General features: G+C 37.4%; 1 protein-coding gene across 6 annotated transcripts in view; it reads left to right on the top strand.

Annotated features, from left to right (window-relative positions):
- The first annotated feature begins 850 nt into the window (after positions 1-850).
- Positions 851-24978, top strand: part of SLC26A3 (solute carrier family 26 member 3) — a 70867-nt gene continuing 46739 nt past the window's right edge. Inside the window, exons 1-2 of one of the 6 annotated variants that reach the window (XM_027838712.1) lie at positions 851-1022; positions 18867-18935. The gene's annotated coding sequence lies outside the window, so the exon portion shown is untranslated. Of the gene's footprint in view, positions 1023-18701; positions 18757-18866; positions 18936-21722; positions 21825-24978 lie in introns of those variants that run through there. The other 5 variants (XM_027838715.1, XM_027838714.1, XM_027838713.1 and 2 more) reach the window with 5 other exon arrangements.

Here is a 24978-nt window from a genome sequence, read left to right on the forward strand (position 1 = left end):
CACAATAGTTAGACTTATATGACATAATTATTCAGCCATTCTCCAATTGATGGACATGTCCTTTGCTTCCAGTTCTTTAACATTACAAAAAATTTCTATAAATACTTTTATACCTCTTTCTCTGATCTCTTTGTGGTATAGGACTACTTCTGGTATTACTGCATGAAAGAATATGCAGAGTTTAGTAGCTTTTTGGTCATAGTTCCAAATGGCTTTCCAGAATGGCCAGACCAATTCACTGTTCCACTAACAACACATTAATGTACCTGTTTCCTGCAGCCTTTTTTTTTGTCGACTTTGTCAGTCTGATGGGTGTGAGGAGTAACCTCAGAGTTGTTTTAATTTGCACTTCCCTATTTGTTAGTGGTTTAAAGATATGATTTTTAAAAATAAAATTTTGTTAATATATTTTATTTTATATTACCTATTTTTTCCCTTTTCCCTTTTTGCAGAGAGAAATTCCTTGTAACAAAGAATAAAAAAGGAGAAAAAACAGTTCAACCAAACTAACCAACATATAGAAAAAAATATCATAATGTTGCTCATCCATATTCCCTACCACTTATTTATTTGACTTTTAAAATACATTTTATAAGGTTTTAAACCAAAGACTTTTTTTTTTAAACCAAAGACTTTTTTAAAAGTTGGGATGGAAAGAAGGGAGAATATTTTGAGAAACACAGGGAACAGTATTAGAGAAAGTACTTCAAGAAAGGGAGTAATGTGAACACCTTGAGGACAGGTACCTTGTTTTTGCTTTTCTTTGTATACCTAGCACTTAGCATAGTGCCTGTAGGTAAGTTATAAATAGGTGTTGACATTTTGACCAAACAAACAGGAATTTCTGTAGATGGGAAAGGACTAGCTTCAAGATCACGGAATCTATTTGTTAGAAGGGATCACAGAAGCCATCTAGCCCAGTCTGTACCTAACAGAGAATCCCTTCAATAAGAGATCATTCAATCATCCCTCGAAAATCACAGGTAAAAGTAACTCCATCCCTCCCAAGGCAACTTGATCTGGTAAGAAGTTTTTCCTTATGTAAACTAATGATCTGAATCTTTACAACTTAAACCTACTGCTACTAATTCTATTCTCTGGGACCAAGTAGAAAAATTCAAATTTATTTTTATAAATGGGAATGTTTGTAGGAAGTATGGAAAGAGACAGTAGACAAGGAGAGATTGAAAATAAATGATAGAGTGGGGATAACAGAGGAGGCAATTGTTGAAGGACATGGGAAGGAATGGGATTGTTTAAGCTGGTAGAGGGATTAGCTTTGGTAAGGAGTAAGGACACCTTATCACGTGGGGCAAGGGTGAAGAAGGAGACAGTGGCAGAAGGAATATGTGCAAAATGAGATGAAGAAGAGGGGGGAGGAGGAAGCTTGCATTGAATAGCTTCCTTTTTTTCTGAAAAATAAAAGGCAAGGATATCAGCTGAGAGGGTGGGGAGAAGGAGAACCATGGGAGGATTGAGGGGGATGAAAAGGTTTAAAAGAGCCACTGTGGAGAGGAGGATAGTAAGTTGATGAGGGAGATACAGTAGGATTATCTAGCAGCCATGAAGGCCCAGTTAAGGTTGTGTAACACAGATTTGTAGTGGACTCAATCAGAATTGATTTTCTCCACCTTCATTCAGCAGCACAAAGGTGGAGAATGGTGTGAGGGATCCAAGGCTGAGGCTTGGCAGGGTACAATCAGCAATATGATAAGCAGGGTAGGGACTTAAGAGGACGGTGTAAAGTTGTAGAGGTCAAGAATGGGGGGGGAAAGGAGAGAATGACTATTGCAGGGGACATGACCTAGGAGAAAATTGAGGGGTCAAAGGATTGGAGGTCTTGATGTGGGTGAAAAATAGGGGTAGGTAAAGGAAAACAGAGAGAGAGGTAGAAAGCCAATAGATTACAGTGAGATAAGGGGATTTGGGGATTCTTGAACATGGAAGTGGTTCACTTGTGGTTAATGGCAAGATCAAGGGTATGACCATCTTTGTGTGTGGCTGAGATTAAGTAAAGGAGCAGCTCATGAGAGGTGAGAAGGTTGAGGTGTTGAGTGGGTAAGATGTTTGAGGAAGAATCAATATGCATATTAAAGCCTCCTAATGGAAGGACAGGAGTTAAGGAAGAGATAAAAATTGTGAGCTATGTATATAACTTATTGACGAAGGAAGGGGAGTGTCCTGGGGTGGGGGATGGGGGTGGGTGGGTGGATGTGTAAACAACAGTTACTGGGATGTTGACTGGCTTTAGAGATGAACATTAACTTCAAAGGAGAAGAGGTTACTGAGTGATGAAGGTAGGAAGAGAATCTGGAAGGGGCAATGAAGAGCAGAGTATTCCAATTCCCCCACCTCTACCAGTGAGCCTACAGGAATGTATGTGGATTCAGACATGAAGTCAAGTAACACCAAACCAAGATTTTTGCTGTTGTTGTTCAGTCCTTTCAGTTGTGTTCAACTCTTTGTAACTCCGCTTGGGGTTTTCTTGGCAAAGATATTGGATTAATTTGCCATTTCCTTCTCCAGATCATTTTACAGATGAGGAAACTGAGGCAAACAGGGTTAAGCCACTTGCCCAGGGTCACCCAGCTAGTAAGTAAATGTCTGAGGCCAGACTTGAACTCAAGAAAACGAGCCTTCCTGACTCCAGGCCTGGTACTCTATCCACTGCGCCACCTAGCTGCCCCAAACCAAGGTACTTAATAATTTTCTAAACCAGAGAAGTGAAACAGATTACTTACTCAAAATCCTGTAAAATAACGGGATTTTCTGCATTGGCACATTGGGTTGGCTGTTTGCAAATAATTTACCATTTAGTTATTCAAAGTTTCTTATTCTCAGGAGGTTTTGAATTTAAATTCAACTTGACAAGTAGTCCAAATCAGAATAGGGAGAAGAGGAAATTGCTATTGGGAAAAGTGGGATATTTCTGGGTCTAGGATTACTCAGGCTAACTTTATATTTCATTGCACTGTACTTTAATTTTCATTGTAGTTTTCCCATAGAGACATGTCTTTGTCCCGATACAAGAATGACTTTTTGAAAAAAATCTATAAAAGAGACCCTATGGAAATGATTTTTATGACACAATCATAAAGGAATTAAATGTCTGAAAGGAGAACAAAGAATGATTCTGTTCAGTGCCAAATGGATGTCAGTATTTGCAGAAAGGCATAACAGCATAGTAGAAACAGCATTGGATCTGGAATCAGGAAAGACTTGGGTTCAATTCCTACCTTGGATTCTTACTAGCTCTATAATCATGGGCAAATCACTGGACTTCTCTGAACCTTTACTTTGCTGATCTGACACTGCTATCACCATAAGGATCTACCTTAAAGTGCCATGTAAATATCAATTACCTATTTATTTGGGTGGTTTATAGTCAAACTGAAGGATGAAACTGATAAATACAAAGCAATAAATACAAGGCAGAAAATAATTAGGTACTAAATTGAGTAAATTGAAGTTCTAGGTAAATTTAGAATTTAGAAACCCCTTAAGGATTTTTTTTTGTTTTTCTTTGTATACTCAGCACCCAGCACAGTGCTTTGTACATAGCAGGATCTTATTAAATTCTGGTTTGATTAGATTGGGCTAATACCACTATAACAAGAGGAAATTTCCTCTGATTTTAAGTTAAATTGATATTAAGTTAGGGTGCTTAAGTTTCATGGAGGGGGAGAGGCTTGACCTGAACTTTGAAATATAGGAAATGAATTGACAAAGAACAAGAGGAAGCCATTTGACATAAAAATGTGTATGACCTGTGGAAGACAATAAAGAGATGAATCTGATTGGAATAGAGCAGGGTCTGTGCTCCTGGGAAGTTCAGGGCAGAGGAGAGAAGACCTATGGGAATCTTAAAATCAAAGGGCTATTTTTGTCCTGTCATGAATGTTGTCATTTACTCGTTTCAGCAGTGTCCAACTCTTCACAACACCATTTAGGATCTTCTTGGCAAAGATATTGGAGCGGTTTGCCATTTCCCTCTCCAGCTCATTTTACAGAGGAGGAAACTGAGGCAAATGGGGTTAAGTGATTGGCCCAGGGTCACATAGCTAGTAAATATCTGAGGCCAAATATGAACTTAGGTCTTCCTGACTTGGGGACCAGCACTCTGTCTACTGTCATGAATACTGCTATAATAATAACTCATTTATTGAAAGATGAAGTATTATTAAGCGCTATGTTCCAGGTACTGTATAACCTGTTTATATAAAACATTATATTGCATTTCATGGTTTACAAAGTGCTCTCCTTGTGACAATCCAGTGAAGTAGGTTATGTAACTGTTACATAGTTACTTGATCTCCTGAACCCCAGTTTCAATGCTCTAACCCTCCCCCAATTTACTCTGTATTTGCTCTGTATGCATATTGTACACAATTATGTATGGCCTATACTAAACCTTTAACACTTGCTCTAGCCAGCCATCTACATCCATATTGTTTTCCTTACTACAGGGGTTTTTAACCTTTTTGTGGACTCCTTTGGCATAAAACCTATGAATTTTCAAATAATCACATTTTCAAATAATTGGTAAACTGCTCAATTTCAGTTTGAGGTTAGTAAAAACAAAGATGTAATTTTTTTGCCATCCTGGACCTCCTAAAATCTATCCACAGGCCTTTTAGGGTCCCTTGACAACAGGTTAAGAATGTCTGCTCTAGTAGAATGTGAGCCCCTCCAGGTAGATCATTTCTTTTTTCTCTTTGTATCTCTAGTGCTTAATACAGTGCCTAGCACATAGTAGGAACTAAACAAATGCTTGCAATTTAATTGTTAGATTTACATTGAAGTATTATTATTTCTGAGCAACTAGGTGATGCAATAGATAGAGCACCAGGCCTGGTGTCAAGATCGGAGTTAAAATCTGGCCTCAGACGCTTACTAACTGTGTAACCCTGGGCAAGTCACTTAACCCCTATTTGCTTCAGTTCTTCATCTATAAAATGGAGACAGACAAGAGAAGGAAATGGCACACCACTCCAGTATCTTTGCCAAGAAAATCCCATGGAAAAGTTCATGAGGTCAAAAAGAATTGGACGCGAATGAATGACCAGACAACAACAACAATTATTATTCCTGTTTTACAGATGAGGAAAGTAATGCTCAGAGAAGTGAAATGGCTTACTTGTAGTTACTTAGTGCGTAATTGTTGTAGCTAAGGATTCTGGGATTTGAATCAAGGTCTCCTAATTCTACATCCCAGTGCTCCTTGCACTATACCACATAATATCATTTTTTATCCCCAGAGTAAGTGCTATTTTAATTCCCTGTTAGAACTTCTTTTCACAAAGCTGCACTGGCATCTATTTAGGGTTGTAGGAAGAAAAGTTGGGGAGCAACACAATTATTGTTGTATTGTTGTATGTCTCTAATTATTAGAAGAGGCAGCTAGGTGGTACAGTGGAAAGAGTACTGGGCCTGGAGTCAGAAAGACTCATCTTCCTGAGTTCAAATCTGGCCTGAGACACTTACTAGCTGTGTGACCCTGGGCAAATCACTTAACCCCATTTGCCTCAGTTTCCTCCTCTGCAAAATGAGCTGGAGAAGGAAATGGAAAACTGCTCCAGTGGCTTTGCCAAGAAAAACCCAAATGGGGTCACAAAGAGCCAGTCAGACACAACTGAAAATGACTGAACAACAACAATTATTAGAAAGCTTTTCTTGAACATCAAGCCTAAATTCATTACTCTGCAGTTTCCACCCCTTGCTCCCAAGTTGGATCAGGAACAAATCTATTCCCTGTCTTAAGTCATAGTCTTTTAATACTTAAAACCAGCTGGCATATTTCCCCTGAGCCTTTTCTTTTCCATGTTAAACATCCTCAATTCCTTTAAACTACACTTATGTTACATGATCTCAAGATCTTCATCATCCTCTTCATCATTTTCTCTCCACCCCCAGAGTCTAACTTATCAATGTCCTTTCTAAAATGTGACACACCAAATTGAGACTAGATCTCCAGATATGGTGTGATCAAGGAAGAAAAGAGAAGGATTATTGATTCTTTCTCCCTGGACACTCTGCTTCTCAATGGAGCTGAGGATCACATAAACTTTTTTTTTGGCAGCTACATCACACTGATATTTGTTGTTGTTGTCATTTGTCCTTTGTTCTTGAAGAGGACTACGGCATCAGGAAGATGATGCCATCACTTACAACTGAATTGGATTTAAGTGAGGAGAGTTGTGCAAAGTCACTAGCCTCACTTTACACTGATGACTTATATTGAGCTTAAAGTCCACTTAAACCCAAAGTTCTTGTTCAGATGAACACCTAGCCATATCATGCCATCCTGGATTTGTGAAGTTGATCTTTTGAACCCGATTCTTAAGACTTTACATTTCTAAGACTATTAAATTTCATTTTCATAGAATCACAGATTTAGAGCTGGAAGAGACCCTTGGAATCATCTATTTCAACCCCCTCACTTTATAGTTGAGGAACCGAGGCCCACAGAAGTTAAGTGTTTAGTTCAAAGTAACATAGGTAATAAGTAGAATGGAGCCAGAATTCAAACCCAAGTCCTCTGACTCCAAATCCAGTGCTCATTCTACATATTATGTTGCCTTTTATTAGAGTTGGTCCAGTATTTTAACCTGTCAAGATCAATTTGAATTTTAACCTGTCAAGATCTATTTTCATTTATCCCTCCTAGCTTTCTGTTATCTCAGAGTCAATATACATTTATTAATCACCTACTACATGCCAGGCACTGTGTTAAGCATTGGGGATACAAAGAAAGCATAAGACAGTCCCTATCAAGAAAATTATCAGCAAATTTGATGAGCATGCTTTCTATGCCTTTAGCAAGGCAACACTAAAGAGCATATGGTTAAACACAGATCCCTTGGGCCTCCACTAAAAACCTCCTTCCAAGTTGACATTGAGCCACTATTGACTGCTCTTTGGCTTTGCCATTCATCCAGTATTGAAAAACAACTAACCATATTATTATCTAGCTCACCTCTCCATCTTTTCCACAAAAATAGCATGAGAAAATGTATTATAATTCATTGGTAAAATCTATTTAATCAATATTCTCTTGATCTATTAGTCTAGCAAACTTGTTAAAAGAAGGAAATAAGTTAATCTAGCATGACTCATTCTTGATTCAGCCAACTTTGTGATTATTAATTTCTTTTCTTTTTAAAATTTCTTTTTATTATGAATTTAACAAACATCAACCAACACAAACATTTCAGTATGCAAAGAAAAACAGAAAACAAGAACTGAATGTGAAACTCTGAACTTCTATTCTGTAGTCTGGATTGCTTTTTTAAAATGTTTGTCATGTTTAATTCCATTGTAACAAAACTGCCCTGCTTGCCTATGTCCTTTTCTGAACTTGCTCTCATTCTCTTCTGTGGATTCTTTATATTTATTTTCTATTCCATTTGAATTTCCAAACTGTGTCCCTTCCTCCCTCCCTCCCTCCCCACCCTTCACTAGAGAAAGGCTCCATTTAACACAGATATAATACATTATAACACAGACATAAATCTCTCTCTCTTTCTCTCTCTCTCTCCATATATATATATATATAGATAGATAGATATATAAAAACCATACTATCCATACTTCTATTCATCAGTTCTTTCTCTGGGGGTGGTTAGCATCTTCCTTCATAAGTCCTTTGTAGGTGATTTGAGCATTTATAATGCTCAGAATTAGTTATAGAATAACTTATGATTATTATAGAATATAATATTTATATCAATCAATTAATTAATACTTATAATAATTATGTGATAACTGAGAATAACTCTGAATAGTTACTCCTCGAACAATACTGCTTTTACAGTATACAGTTTTCTCTTGGTTCTTCATTTGTCATGCAAATCTTTCCATGATTTTCTAAAAATCAACCTGCTCATCATTTCTTACAGCACAGTAGTATTTTATCACCATTATATGCCACAACTTGTTCAGCCATTCCCCAATTGATGAGTGTCCTCTCAATTTCCAGTTCTTTGCTACCACAAAGAAAGTTGCTATAAATATTTTAGAATATATAGATTCTTTTTATTTTTTCCTGATCAGCTTGGAAACAGAAATAATAGTGATATTGCTGGGTGAAAGTATATGCACAGTTTTATAACTCTTTGGGCATAATTCTGGATTGCTCTCTAAAATTGTTGGATCAGTTCACAATTCCACCAACAACATATTAGTGCCCAATTTTTCCATAACCCCTCCAACATTTGTAATTTTCTCCTTGTATCATTTTAGCCAATCTGATAAGTGTAAGATGGTATCTCAAAGTTGTTTTAATTTGCACTTCTCTAATCAATAATGATTTAAAGCATTTTTTCACATGACTGTATATAGCTTTGATTTCTTTATCACAAAACTGCCTGTTCATATCCTTTGACCATTTATCAATTGGGAAATGACTCATATTCTTATAAATTTAACAAAGTTCTCCATATATTTGAGACACAAGACCCTTATCCAAGAAACTGTCTATAAAGTTTCCCTCAATATTCTGCTTTCCTTATAATCTTGGTTACACTGTTTTTACTTGTACAAGCCCTTTTTAATTTAATGTAATCAGAACTATCCATTTCACATCTCACAATGTTTTCTATTTCTCCTTTATTTGTAAAATTTTCTCCTATCTGTAAGTCTGATAGTAATATAGTCCATGTTCTTCTAATTTACTTATGATTTCTCCCTTTATATCTAGCTCATGTATCCATTTTGACCTTATCTTGGTAAATGGCATAAGAATGGTCTCTACTTAATTTTTGCAAAACTACTTCCCAGTTTTCCCAACAATTTTTTTTTATCAAATAGCGAATTCTTATCACAAAAGCTTAATTCTGTACATTTGTCAAACACAGGGCTACTGTAATCATTTACTGTGTCTATTCTTTACCACTGATCCATTTTTCTACTTCTTAGCCAGTACCAGATAGTTTTGATAATTATTGTCTTATAATATAGTTTAAGATCTGTTATTGCTAAACTTCTTTCCTTTACATTTTTTATTACTTCCTTTCACATTCTTGACCTTTTGTCCTTCCAAATGAATTTTGTTATTATTCTCCTAGTTCAACAATTTTTTTTTTGTAATTTAATTAGAATGGCATTAAATAAGTACATTAGTTTAGGAAGAATTGTCATTTTTATTATATTGGCTCTGCCAAGTCATGAACAAATAATATTTCTCTAATTATTTAAATCTGACTTTATATAAAAAGGTATTTTATAATTATGTTCATATAAGTCCTGGGTTTGTCTTGGCAGGTATGTTCCCAGGGATTCTGTGTTGTCTACAGTTATTTTAAATGGGGTATCTCTTACTATCTTTTCTTGCAGGGTTTTGTTGGCAATATAGAAATATCGATGATTTATGTGGGTTTATTTTATATTCTGCTACTTTGCTAAAAATTTTAACTGTTTCAACTAGCTTTTTAGTTGAATCTCTAGGATTTTCTAAGTATATCATTATATTATATGCAAAGAAGAGATAGTTCTATTACCTCATTGCCCATTCTTATTTCTTCAATTTCTTTTTCTTCTCTTATTGCTATTGCTAGTATTTCTAATAAATATTGAATAATATTGATGACAATAAACATCCTTGTTTTGCTCCTGATCTTAATGGGAAGGCTTCTAGCTTATCCTCATTACAAACAATGCTTGCTAATGGTTTTAGATAAGTGCTTCTTATCACTTTAAGGAAAAATCCATTTATATTATGCTTTCTTTTTTTTAATTTACTCTGCCATTTTATTTTATTTTTATTAATTAATTTATTTTTAGTTTTCAACAATCACTTCTATAAGCTTTTGAGTTTTAAATTTTCTCCCTCTCCCTTCCTGCCTCCTTCCCAAGACAGAGTGCAATGGGATATAGGCTCTACATATGCATTCCTATTAAACGTATTTTCTCATTAGTCGTATTGTAAAGAATAGCTAGAACCAATAGGAGGAACCACAAGAAAGAAGAAACAAAACAAAACAGAAGAAAAAAAGGGTAAATAGTATGCTTTGATCTGCATTCAAACTCCATAGTACTTTCTTTGGATGTGGATAGCATTTTCCATCATAAGACTTTTGGATATGTCTTAGATTCTTGCATTGCTGACAACATGGCTGTTACTGTGTACAATGTTCTCCTGGTTCTGCTCACTTCACCCAGCATCAGTCCATATAAGTCTTTCTGGGTTTTTCTGAAGTCAGCCTGCTCATCATTTCTTATAGCACAACAGTATTCCATTACATTCATATACCACAACTTGCTCAGCCATTCCCCAATTGATGGGCATCCCCTCAGTTTCCAATTCTTTGCCACCACAGAAAGAGCTGCTATAAATATTTTTGTACATGTGGGTTCTTTTCCCATTTGTATGATCTCTTTGGGATATAGCCCTAGAAGTGGTATTGCTGGGTCAAAGGGTATGCACATTTTTATAGCCCTTTGGGCATAGTTCCAAATTGCTCTTCAAAACAGTTGGATTAGTTCACAACTCCACCAACAATGTATTAGTTATACTTATGCTTTCAAGTGTTATTAATGGGAATGAGTGTTGTATTTTGTCAAAAAGCTTTTTCTGCATCTATTGAGATAATCACATTTTCTGTTGGTTTTGTTATTGTAGTCAATTATTTATTAATAGTTTTCCTTATGTTAAACCATCCCTGCATTCCTGGTATAAATCCCACTTGATCAGAATATATAATCATTGTGACATATTGTTGTAGTCTCCTAGTTAGTATTTTACTTGGGATTTTTATATTCATATTCATTAATGAAATTTGTCTATAATTTTCTTTCTCTGTTTTTGCTCTCCCAGGTTTAGGTATCAGCACCATATTTGTTTCATAAAAGGAGTCTGGTAGGACTCCTTCTCTGCCTATTATTCCAAATAATTTAATTTTGAAATTAGTTGATCTTTAAATATTTCATAAAATTCACTTGTAAATCCATCTAGTCCTATTTTTTTTTCTTAGGAATCTCATTTATGGTCTGTTCAATTTCTTTTACTAAAATAGGCTTATTTAGATATTCTATTTCCCCTTCTGTTTATCTAGTTAGTTTATATTTTGTAAGTTACTTGCCCAAGATCACTCAGTAATTATCTGAAACAAGATTTGGTTTTGCTTTGTTTTGTTTCATTTTTGGATAGGCAGTGGGGTTAAGTGACTTGCCCAGGATCACACAGCTAGTAAGTGTCAAGTGTCTGAGGCCAGATTTGAACTCAGGTCCTCCTGACTTCAGGGCTGGTGCTCTGTCCACTGCATCACCTAGCTACCCCCTGAAACAAGATTTGAACCCAGGTCTTCCTGATTCCCAGTCCAAAGCTCTATCCACTACTCAATGCTGTTTTTCTTCCTTCACTTCAAAAGCTTTTTCCCTTCTTGATTCACTCGAGTCCTTTAGTCCTCCTAAATTTCTCCTAAATTTCTCTTCCCTTAATTCAACCTCTGGCCTTCTTTAAAATTTTCACAAACTCTCCAAATTTCCTTCACAATTACTCCTCCTGCATCTCATGTCCTTCTCTCTCTCCTCTTCCACACAACCTTTCTTCAGTAAAGCCCCATGAAGATTAACCTGGGAGGATGTGAAGAATGTAGTAGGAAGGTACGAAGCCTGACTTAGAAAGATTGGCTAAGGAGGAGGCTATTCTTTTTTTTTTTTTAGGCAATTGGGGTTAAGTGATTTGCCCAGGGTCACACAGCTAGTAAGTGTCAAGTGTTTGGTTTGAGGTCAGATTTGAACTGAGGTCCTCCTGACTTCAGAGGTGGTGCTCTATCCACTGCGCCACCTAGCTGCCCCTGGAGGAGGCTATTCTACCTAGACAGGAAATGATAAGTACTGGGAACAAGGTAATGACAGTGAGTGAACCACTTGGCTGTACTACTTTGGATCTCATCATGCCCACAGGAAACTCATCAGCCTGCAAGATCAAATAAGTCTTGATACTCATACTTCATCTGTATCCTCTACTTCTGGGACCCCTCTGAATGGAGGGAGAGGACCCCCATTTAAGGAGGGCCCCATATCTTCATTTCCCAACTGGCTATACTACTTTAGGCTTCATCATCCCTTTGTCCAGTGCCAGGTACCTCCTTTTCCTCCCTTTACCCCCTTTTCAGCTTCCTTTATTTGTGTTGTCTTTCCCCATTAGATTGTAAGCTCCTTGAGGGCAAGGATTGTCTTTTTTTTTTCATATTTGTAACCTCAGCATTTAGCATAGTGCTTGGCATACATTAGGTACTTAGTAAATATTTGTTGACTGATTGTTAAAGAGAACTTAATGTGAGACATTGAAAAAGAAAAAAAATTCTTGATTAGCTACCTGGAGATGAAAGGAGAGAGAGAGCAAGAGCAAGAGGGAGAGAGACAGAGACAGAGAGAGAAAGAGAGAAAGAGAGAGAGAGAGCATAAGAGAAAAGAAAGAGTTCAAAAAGATTTCAAGCCTGGGACATTACGTGGAGGGTGGTGACATTGACCAAAATGGAGAAGCTGAAAAGAGGAAGTGGTCTCGGGGAGAAAGTCAAGAATTAGATATTTGAGCAACAGACATCTATATAGAGATAGTGTTGTTGTTGTTCAGTCGTATCTGACTCTTTATAACCCCATCTTGGCAAAGATATTGGAGTGGTCTGCCATTTCCTTCTCCACTGGATTAAGTGACTTGCCCAGGATCACACAGCTAGTAAGTGTCTGAGGCCAGATTTAAACTCAAGTCTTACTGATTCCAGGCCTAGCACTCTAGCCACTGAGTCATCTCGTTGCCCAGATATTGGAGATACAGGCAGCTCGAAATGGGGCTAGAGTTTTATGAGGGATCATGGCTGAAGAAGCAGATTTAGGAAGAAGGGTAGGAATAAAAAGGGAAAAAGGGAGAAAAACGAGGCTTGGGGAACCACCATTTGAGAATGATAGGAAAAAGGAGTACAACAAAGGAGACAGGAAAAGAGTGGTCAGAGGGAAATAGAGGTATAAAGTGACTGGGAAGCCGAGGAAGAGAGTTTCAAGAAGGAAATCAACAGTGTCACATATAGCAAAAAGTTCAAGGAAAATGAGCAGAGAGAAAAGGCCTTTGGAGCTGGCGATAAGAACGAAGACTGAAAAATTCAGTTCTTCTCCTCTGAAAATACAAAAATCTTTAAATATATATGAAACCAATCCTTTATGTAATGACAGTTCAAGTAAAAATGTTTCATACCTCAGAATATGGTCTTAAATGACCAGTCCAATCCTCCCATCACATTGTTGCACACTCCTCATTTTATCAGAAGTTCTGCCTCCCAAATGAGTAATGCTACATTGGGAGGTGGACCATAGCTATTTTTAAAAGAAGAAAAAGAAAAAAAAAGAACTGTACTTTTGATACTATGCTGTTATATTTTAAAGATGTAAAAGTTATTCCTTCATTCTAATGTTGCTGCATAAAACAACATACCTTAGGAAATAGTAAAATGAATTGAAGCAGCCATAAGCAATAAAAGAAATGTCACTTAGCCTTGGGATTGTATCAAGAGCACTCTGTGACTTTTCAGCCCGTACATATTGCACCTGCAGTAAATGTTTGAGAATCAATTCCTACTGCTCCCCACCACACCCTATCACACCCATTTGTACCTGTAAAGAACTTCTCTTCCATCAATTGACATTAGCCCAATCTCTTCTGCTGATTGGAGAATCAGGAAGTGTGTGTGTTTTAAAACTATATTCCCAATGGGTCTTTTCTTAAGTTCTCTTTATAGTCTTCCCTAAAAATCTCATGAGTTCTAAGTTTGGTCAGAAGAAATGACACTTGACAGTTTGGGTTGTTTTGTATATTTTTTTCCAAACTCTCTCTATTTTAGATCTTCAGTTGCCAATCCGTTTCCTTCCATCATTCTTTTTAAGAGCCTTTAGTAAAGAAATGTGGCCGTGGAAAAGAATTCTGCTTCTTGACAATTGGGATTTACTCTAGTGCCATCCCTCATGGTACAGAGAAGAGTAGCAAACTGTCATATTCCCTAATGGTAGTTAGAATCAGATGTTCCTTCTACACAGCTTGTAACCTTTGAATATGGACTTTCAGAAAGATAATTATTATTTGGAATTCAAGGAACAATGTTATCCCTGATGAAATTATGACTAAAGGAGTTAGTAGCTATTATTTATTTATTCTTAATAGTCAAATCTAATCAAAATGCAGGGAACCTGACTCGGTACTGCACAAATGACTTAGATTAATGGTGCCAAACCCAAACAGAAATGGGAGACACCAAACTGTACATATGAATCCCTGAAGACTGAATATTGACTTAGAAAACCACATAGTAACATCATCTGTGTTTTATTGTATTTTTACTTATTTTGTTAAATAGTTACCATTTCTTACATTTTAATGTGGTTGGGGTTACTCAGGAGTATTGTGGCCATATGTTTAGACAATAAAAAACCATCAATTGACTTACATCATTTAAGCACATAAAGGCAAGAATCAAGTCTACTTATTACAATATAGCAGATGTTATTGATGATCTTTGAATTCAATGATCTTGAAAAATAGTAGAGAATGGGAAATGTGCCACAGGACTGGAAACAGGCAAATGGAAAGGGAGAGAGAGAGAGAGAGAGAGAGAGAGAGAGAGAGAGAGAGAGAGAGAGAGAGAGAGAGAGAGATTCTAGAACATCCTGAAACCATTAAGTGGCATTTTAAAAGGGAAGTGGTAATCATGATGAGACTACATAGGTTCATCAAGAATAGATCCTGGTTTTTTCCCAATTAGGGAAATGTTTGCTTGTGATATGCCTTAATTACGGTAAGACATTTAACAAAGCTTTTCATGACATGGACAAGATGGAGTGATATGAGCTAGATGATAGTATTGGTAGGTGGATTTATAACTGGTTCATTGAATAGATCAAAACTGCTTATTAGTGGATCATCATTCCACTGGGACCTTGGGAGAGCCACCAGGATCCCCAAGGAATTTGTCCTTAGTGCTTTTCTGTCCAACAGTTTTTAATCAGTAACTTCTATGAAGTCATGGATAACCTTGTACATCATAGAAATTTACTAAATATCAGTTGGATGAATCAATAAATTTTCAGATCAGACAAAGCTGGGAGGGATAGTTGATAGACTTGACATCTAGAACAATAGACTGAAGGTAATAAGTTGAAATTTAATAGGAATAAACATGTTAAAATAAACTGCATAAGATCAGGATGGAGAAGAAAATGTGTAAGTAATCTTGCCATTTTAGTGGACTGTGAGTTCAATATGAATCAACAATATGACATGGGAGACAAAGCACTAATGTGGTCTTGTTCTGTATTAATCATTTATCCAGGATAAGGGAAGTAAGCATCCCACTGTATTACAGCTTAGACCTATCACTGCTATGGTTCTGGGTGCTGTATCTTATTAATTTTTATTTTTCTCAATTTATAATTTCTGTTGCATCTTTTTTATCAGACTCATACCCTAATATGCCACCTCCATTGAATTCTCCCCTGTAAAAAAGAAAAATTTAAGTGACACAACCAAAAAAAGTGACTTTATCTGACAATGACATCCTTCCATACTAATAGTCTCTTTTCCTGTGTATCGAGATGCTTTTTTTTTCTTTCTAGAACTAAGAATGGTCATTGCATTTAGTCTGAGTTCAACAGCATTTTAGTGGCAGACTTGTGAAATGGTTTAAACTTTCTAGAAAACCATTTAAAACTATACAAGAAAAGTCAACACAACTGTCATTTTCACCTCACCAATCCAGGAGGGCAATAACCAATGACCAAAAAAAAAAAAAAAAGAGAGAGAGAGATACCATATACATAACACCTGGGGTCACCTACCAGTTCACTTGGGGAAATGAACCATCAGGAGGGCAATGACCAAAAGAGATAGAGATAGAGATATATATATATATGTAATACCCAAGGCCACCTCCCAACTCATAGAGCTGGTCCCACATAGAAGGGAAGGTTCAAGTTTTCTATATCCACTACAAATCTTAGGTCAAGAGTTCCCAAAGTGTTTACCTTTATTAGTCACTCAGCCAGAGGACACAGCTAGTTCAAAGCAAAGTCATCTATTTAATGAAACAACATAGTAAGAAAAGTAATAATAAAACATTTCCTTTATAAACCTAAGGCACACTTTCCCCCAAAATATACACACTTTAGGAGGAAGGATGTACATAGGGAAAATATGCAACCAGAATACCCGGGTAGAGGAGCACACACATAGCGAACTGGCCTCGTGATGTTTTCTGAGGTTGCTTTTCCTCTGATGTGTTTTCTCTGCCAGGCATGATGTTTCCATCACATGATACTCCACTGAATTTGTAGTTAAATCTGCTTTCCTTGCCTCATCTTGTGCTACATGTATCCTGTCTGTTGGACACTGTAGCTAGACACATGGTTATGAAGTATCTCTCTGCTTCCAGCTTTTAATTTCATTCAATTTTATTTTATTTCCTGTTCCAAATTCTCTCCCTCCCCTATTCATTGAGAAGGCAAGAAAAATAAAGGCCATTACAAACATGTATAGACATGCAAAACAAGTTTCCACATTGAGCTTTTAGTTTCAGCCAGAGTTCTTGACCATAATGTTTTTTCTTCCTCTTCAGAAAAGCATACTCTGACTTTGTATTTTAGTGTAAGACCCCAAAGCATTACTTGGCTCTTTAAGAAAAGTAGCCTGGGGCAACTAGTGATGCAGTGGATAGAACACTAGCCCTAGAGTCAGGAGGACCCGAGTTCAATTCTAGTCTCAAATACGTAACACTTACTGGCTGTGTGACTCTGGGCAAGTCACTTAACCCCAATTGCCTGGCAAAAAAAAAAAGCCCAACAAACAACAACAACAACAAAAAAATAAAACTAATAGCCTTCAAAGTCATCTGACTAGCAGTCTGGGACAAGAGGAAAGAGGTAAACTTTACAGATTCCTGCCCCCACCTCCTATGAAGCATCCTCTCTGTTCTTTGCAGAATTTTACACATGCCAGCTTTTTCATATCCAGCAGCAGATTCTTTGTCCCAAGTGTCAAGCTCCTTGGGCCACATGGCTAGTACCTCAGGCCCAATTCTATTTTTTTCACTCAACCACCTGATCATGTGGTAAATCTATATGGTTCCCTTTTAAATTTATATTGGAGTCCTATTATTCCCCAAATTCATTTCAATTAAATTGTACTACAAAAATCCTAGAGTTGTATGTCTAATTCTGACAACCCAATAGACTTTGCATCTATTCTGAAAACACATCTAAGCCAGCAAAAAAAAAAAACCATACACACACACACACAAAACAAACAAACAAAACAAGGCAAAGGGGTTGAGGTCATTGCTTCATTGACCTAGCCACATTGATGACTTTTCCTTTGCATGTAGTGTAGCAAAGCCTCTTCAAGTCATCAGCTCTCATATTTATATCAAAACAGTCATAGCAGCATTTTTGTGCTAGCAAAAAAAAATGGAAACAAAGTGCCTGTCAATAGGAGAATGGCTGAATAAACTGTGATATACGTATATATTGGAATTTTATTGCACCATAAGAAATTAGGAATAGGGAATAATTCCAAGAAACATGAAAAGAACTTAGGAATTGATGTGAAGCAGAGAGTAGAACCAAAAGAAGAATACATCTAAAGGGTAACACATTTTAGGAAAGACATTTACAAACTAGATCACAAGCAGATGCCATAGGAAAAACCTGGGGGTGTTTGTCTTGGAAAAAAAAAGACATAGTAGGGCTGTGATCAATTGCTTTCAAGGATTTTAATGTTTATCATGTGTAAGAGGGATTAGATTTGTTCTGCTTGACCTCTGATGGCATAACTAGAAATAATGAATGGAAATTTTAGTGAGGCAGAAACATTTCCTAACAATTACAGTCATTCAAATGTCAAATGGGCAGCCTGGAAACATAGTACCTTCCCCATTACATCAAGCAGAGGTTCACTAACCAGCCACTTGTCAGGAATGTCATAGGATCTTAGATCTTGAGTTGGAAGGGACCTCAAAGGCCAGCTAGTTCAATCCTGGTTTGTACTAGTTAGCTTCTGAGATTCCCTTCAATCTGGATGTTTTGTGAAGAGACCCCAAGGAACTATCCAAATTCTTTGTTTTGCTGAAATTATAGTCATTATTGATTAAATAGGTATAACACTGAATGAGACCTGCAAATCATTTCATAATGAAGCACTTTTGTTTCAAGGGCAATTATTGTACCAGAATCTGAACTGTGTATACTTGTGCATCTCTGGAGCATTCCACAGATAAAAGTGCCTATGGGATGGAGTAAGACTAGGTTGGAAATCAGAAGATCTGAGTTCTATCTAGCTTATCTCCTTATTACCTATAGCAGCTCGACTTCTATGCTCTAGGTCTCAGTTTCCTCATCTGTAAAAATGAAACAGCGTTCTAGATGGTCTCTATGGTCCCTTCCTTGCTATGAAATTCTCTGATCTTAAGTGTCCCCTCTGAGCCCCTAATTTAATTTGTGATATCAGCCAGAACTGCACAAGATAAAGTATGGGGGATATGTATCTCTATTCTGAGCTTTAAACTTCTGTATAGATATTTGTTATACAAATGATTGGAAACTGATGAAGGCCATTCACAAAGACACATCAACCTTCAGTTTCACAGCCTTCCAGGGAGCTCAAGGAGGGTGGTTGTCACCATCACCTCTACTCAAAGACCAGAGTCTCAAAGGTCAAGACCACAGTGCAGTCTCTCCATTGTTGTAAAAGTTAATGAAAGTTAGCTATTAAAACTGATGGTAAGTTTATTTCCCCACAGTCTTATGTCAGCTATATATATATATAGAAAGTTTGATCCATATGGAAGCAAAGTGAGTGGACACACATTGCTATGTACCTTGTCTTTCAGAAACATTGGCTCTGCTTTATCATGAGATTCTTGCTCTGTCTTTGATGACCTTCACCAAGGAGGTAACAGGTAGGAGTAGAATTTCTTTTACTTATACTTGTCCTCTAGGTATGATATGCCTCCAACTAAAGGTAGGAAGTTTTAATCTTTGAAGCACCCTGAGGAGGACAGATAGCTCTGAGCTACTTTCTTTTTTATTATTATAAAAATAATTTACTGATAGGTTTAGCTCTTTCTTCTATGCAAGTTTACATGTGCTATAACATTTCATAATACTCTGATGGACAGTGTTTGGGACAGTCAATCTACCATGAGAAGTAAATATTTGATCAATTACTCTGTGGATTGAATCCATGAAAACTGACAATTGGGATAGTTCCAGCTAAAATCAACTTTTTCAAACTTGCAAAGGTACTTGCCTGAAAGATTTCAATGTTTCTCTCAACTGTCCATTTTCATACTTTCTAGCATGGTAAGGAGATCTGGGCTCTAGTCCCAGGCCTGCCATTCACTGACTTTGAGCAAGTGATCTTAACAGATGTCTTTGGCAGAACACAGAGAATAACAAATACTTTCTTACAATCCTGAAGGGCAGAATCTGTCTTTGCCTTTCTTTATAGCCTCAACACTTAGCACAGTGTCCAGATCACAGTAGGTACTAAATAAATGCTTGATGTGACTTGAAGCTATTTGGGGGAAGTTTGCTTTGTTTTGAGTGATGTTTGCCATGTAATCTTGGATAAGTTAGTTCATCTAGCTGGGCCCCAATATCCTCATCTGTAAAATGAGAGAGTCAGAATGTAATTTCCAAAGCCCCTTCTACCTCTAATATTCTCTGATTTTGATGATGGTATAGTAGAAAGGCAAGTTAATGGAATGAAAAGTTCACTAGACCTAGAGCTAAGAGACCTAAATTTGTGTCTCACATCTGCCACCTATTAGCCTTGAAGTTGGAGTGATTATTTAAGTATTCTGTATTAACTTTCTTCTTCTGTAAAATAGGGATAATAGTTATTCGTTCTTGAGCTGCCCAATACTATGCAGATGAGAATGAGTACCAAGTACAATAATATAGCAGGCTCTTAATTTCCAGGAGACTAGAAGGAATTTAGAAAAGAACTCTCAACTCTAGAATTCATCCATCTTTTTGAACCCTGAGTGCTACTTCCAGTCTTAAGCATTGACCATGGATGCTACTGGAAGGCCTAATTCACTAGAATTTCTCCAGTAGAATGTAAGCTAGGTGGTGCAGTGGTTACAGCTCAGCCCTGGAGTTAAGAAGACCTCAATTCAAATATGGACTCAGACACTAACTATGACCTGGGCAAGTCACTTAACCTCTGTTTGCCTCAGTGTTTTCATCTGTAAAATGAGGTTAATAATAGCATCGACCTCCCAAGGTCAGTGTGAGGATCAAATGGGATAAAAATTGTAAAGTGCTTAGCACAGTGCCTGCCGCATCGCAAGTGCTAGATAAATGTTAGCTGCTATTATTATTGTCATTATCATCATCATTCTTGGGTGGAGGTGACTGTTCCACTTTTGCCTTTGTGCCCGCATAGTGTCTGGAACATAGTAGAAGCTTAATTAATGCTTGTCAATTGACTTATTAGATGAAGAAAAAAGGAATGCTTCCTAGAAATGTTGGGCATGAATTGAGCCTTAAATGTGTACAGATGGAGAAAGAAAAGGAGAGGAAAAGATAAATAAAAAAAATTTGTGAGCCAAGGAAGTTCATAAACCAACAGGCTGAAGAAAAAAGTTTGTTTCAGAGATAAATTTGAATGGGCAAAGGATTAGGAAGACTACCTAATAGCAACAACACCTAATCTCCATTGGCTACCTTTCAATTCGATAAGAAAATATTTTCAGGGCAACCTATATTTATAATATAGGCCCTATCCTCAGGGAATGTGCCATTACATGTAAATGAGAGTACCTACAACCTCCTTTAAGGCTCAACCCCTGCCCAAATTTTCTATGAAGCATTCCCCAACTCACTAGCCTCCATTCATCCCTCCCTCTGAACGTCTGCAGCACATAGTGTCTATACCTTTCATCTCGACACAACCATGTAGTATCCTGCAGTGTTACTGTGTGTTCTTATCTCCTCAAATAAATCCTATGCTTCTTGAGGGTACAGACCTTGTCTTTTGTAATCCCCATGGCATCACACACACAGCTGGGCACACAGAAATATTCGGAGTCTGGCAGGGAGCCAGGCCTATAGAAGGAGAAATGAAAGGAAATGGAGATGTTTAACATTTAGCTTGGAGAAGAGAACTGTCAATTTAATTAATATGAATCATCCAAAAGGCAAAAATGGTAAACAACTATTTCTGGATCTCAGCCTAGGTTGATCAGAGAGATAAGCTATAGAGAACTGCATGTTTACCAAATATGCAAGAAGCAATGAGGCAGAGTAAAGATCCAAAAAGTCTCAACTGGCTAGAATGAGCAACCAAAGAGTAGATGAAATAGGGATAAATGTAAAGTGATATAATTGAGTTAAAACACACACACACACACACACACACACACACACAAGTACAGGACAGGAGAGATCTAACTAGGTCATTTGTATGGAAAAGATTTGGCAGTTTTGTGGACTGAAAGTTCAGTATAAGTCATCAGTGAAACATGGCTCTACTCCTCTCCAAAAAAAACCAAAACTCCACCTAATTCAAATTTAAACTGCATTAAGGGAAAGATTGTGCCTGGAACAAAGGAGATCACATTGTAATTTTCCCTTATTATTTGATATCTGGGGTACTGTATTCAATTATAAGTACCACATTTAAAAAAGGACATTGACAGGCTGAAGCACATCCAGAGATGGGCAACTAAGACGTTGAAGGGATTGACAACCATATTATCAACTGGGACTCAATCAATACAGCTAAAGTGAAGTCCAGGATTGCAGCAGTCATCTGCGGGGATTGTGGCTAAAAGTCTCCAGTAAGTCATGCTCAATTTGGTTATTAGTAGTTAAGATAATATAGTGATGGTTATTGTTCAAATACTTCAAGATTTGTTATTTCACCAGTGCACATACGCCTTTCACTGACACAGAACTGTCATTTCACACCTTGGTGGAGGAACTTCATGAATTGCTATTGCCAAAATAATTCATCACCCAGTAGCCAGTCTGACAATAATGGGCTTTGCCAGTCTCAGCTAGGTTGGTTAGCAGATGCCATACATACAGATTGCTTAGTAGGACCTGCTGACCTTATTCTCTGCTGTTGTATGTGGCCTTTGAGAACTCAGGGTCACGTCCATTCCACTGTGAGACATCAGAGTGGTAGTTTTGGGCTGTCTGGTTTTTTTGCTAAGCTGAGATAATCCATAAAATAAACTAAAAGTAGATAAAGGTGCTTGTAGATAAACAACGATTAAATAAATTATATATTTGGTAGTCTTGAAAAAATAATACAAGAAAATATTATTTAGGGGCAGCTAAGTGGTACAGTGGATAGAGCACTGAGCCTGGAATCAGGAAGACCCATCTTCATGAGTTCAAATCTGGCCTGAGACACTTACTAATTGGGTGATCCTGGGCAAGTCACTTAACCCTGTTTACCTCAGTTTCCTCATCTGTGAAATGATCTGGAGAAAGAAATGGCAAACCACTCCAATATCTTTGCCAAGAAAATCTCAAAAAGGATCACAAAGAGTTGAAAACAACTGAAAAATGACTGAACAACAAGATATTATTTTAGGTTTCACCAGTTGTTCTTAATCTGGGTTCCATGAACTTTGATTTTTTAAAAATAGATTTTGATCTAAAAATATTTTGATAACTATAATTGATAACTATAATAACTGTTTTGTAATCTTATTTTTTAAAAATGTTGTGCATTTAAGACCATTATTCTATGAAGGGCACCATAGGCTTCACCAGACTGCCAAATAGGTACATGCTACAAAAAAAAAAGAAAAAAGACTCCCTGACTTCTATACAAAATAGAAAACCTGGAAAACCATCTAGATCATTTGGGGAAAAAAAAACAAAACACTGTCTTTAGCCTTGTTCCCATGTGTCCCAGTGACCTGAATGGGTGCTCCCATGATTTTCTTCCTACCTCCCCTCCGCCATCATGTCAAGTCTTACCGCATTTATGTTAATTTCTCTCTTCCAGTAAGTCTCATTTAATAAATAAAACCCAATAAATTTCCAAGAATGCTGATAACCATTTATGTAGAGCATCTGAATGAAGATATTTAGGGGCCTATCCTAAATGCACTCCCAAGTGATAATAGGGGGAAGGGAAGGGAAGGGAATAAGCATTTATGAAGAAAGAGCCAAGCCAGGTACATGCCAGGTACAAATATTATCTCATTTAACCCTCACAACAACTCCATGAGGTAGGTGCTGTTGTTGTCTTCATTTAATAGATGAGGAAACTGAAGCAGACAGAGGTTAAGGGACTTGCCCAGACTCACACAGCTATTAGGGGCCTGAAGCTGGATTTGAACTCAGGTTTTCCTGACTCCAGACCCAGTGTTCTATCCACCAAACTACCTAGAGTAATTCACAGCAATAGGTGATTGGTTTTGGGGGGTCAGGTATAGGTTTAGGGGGAAAGGAGATAAGTTGGGGGTAGAAGGGACTGTGAACCAAGAAACAGCTACTAATTTAAGTAATGAAGATTGTTTAAGAGCATGAAAGACTCACAGTTATTTCTCCTATACATATCTCTCCTCTGACACTGTCCCCACCCCAGTGCAGGCTCTCATCACCTCACTCTTGGACTATTGTGACAGACAGCTTCCCTCTTCTCCCTGCCTCAAGTCTCTCCCTACTCCAGACTATTCTCCACTCAAAGTTATCAAAGTAATTCCTAACACACAGGTCTGACTGTGCCTCCCACCTTTTCAGTGAACTCTAGCATCTCTCTGTCACCACCAGGGTCAAATAGATTATCTTCTGTTTGATATTTACAGCCCTTCGTCACCTGACTCCTTCTTATCTTTCCGGTCTACTTATGCTTTATTACCCTCTGTCTACTACTTTCCAGTGCCAGGGGCCTCCTTGCTGTTTCTCCCAAGGTACCCCATCTTCTGGCATTTTCACTGGCTGTCCCTCAAGCTTGGCATGCTCACCTACCTCATCTCTGTCTCCTGGCTTTCATGGCTTCCTTCAAGTGTTAGCTAAAATCCCATCTTCTGCAAGAAGCCTTTCCTGATCTGCCTCAATACTGCTACTTTCTCTCTGAGATTATTTCCAATCCATTCTCTCTATATCAATAAATGTCTTATTTGTATATCATTGATTACATGCTGCTTCCCACATTAGGATATGAGCTCTTTCTTTCCCCAGGGTTTAGCCAAGTGCTTGGCATATAGGAAATGTTTAACAAATGCTTGTTAATTGACTGAATGACTTCAAAGGGTTTGCCGGACATCACAAAGAGAATTCTTAACTCTGGAAGGATATACTTGTATGGTCAAGGCCTGATGGGGGTGGGGGAAGGGGGACTGGCAAGGCCATTCTCACCACCTGCCCTGCCACATTCCCTATAATTTCCACCGTTAGTTGAAGGCAGCTGTTAAAAATGTAAATATTATCTGAGAAAGATAACAAAGTAAACCATTATTGGCCATTAAAGTGGTGGTTAAAATACATTCTCAAGAAAAGAAAGGAACCTGAAGGATGGTAGTAATGACAACAACTCTGTCATACAGAGCTTTAGGGTTTGCAAAAACAATTAGATGCTGTTATTATGCTTACTTTACAGATGAGGAAAAGGGGATACAGAAGATCAATTATGTCTCCATAACTAGCAAATATCTCAAGCAGGATTCAAACCTAGATGTTCCTAGACTCCAATTCTATCTACATGTAGAGGGGAATTACTATTACTTACTGAATTCTTGGCATCCACGGCTCTGTACAATATAGTGCTGTTCTAGTCTTTATGATTAATCGGTCAGCGTTTACATAATACTTTATAAACATCACACTTTATTTTCGCAAAAACTCTGGGAGGCTGGTGCTATTATTATTCCCATTTTATAGATGAGGAAACTGAGGCAAGAAGAGGTTAAATGATTTGTCCAGGTTCAATATTTTGTCCACTGTACTACCTAGATGTGCCTTTTACAGCTA

Source organism: Vombatus ursinus, unplaced genomic scaffold, assembly GCF_900497805.2.
Source record: "Vombatus ursinus unplaced genomic scaffold, bare-nosed wombat genome assembly UNPS02014830.1, whole genome shotgun sequence".
Taxonomy (NCBI): Eukaryota; Metazoa; Chordata; class Mammalia; order Diprotodontia; family Vombatidae; genus Vombatus; species Vombatus ursinus.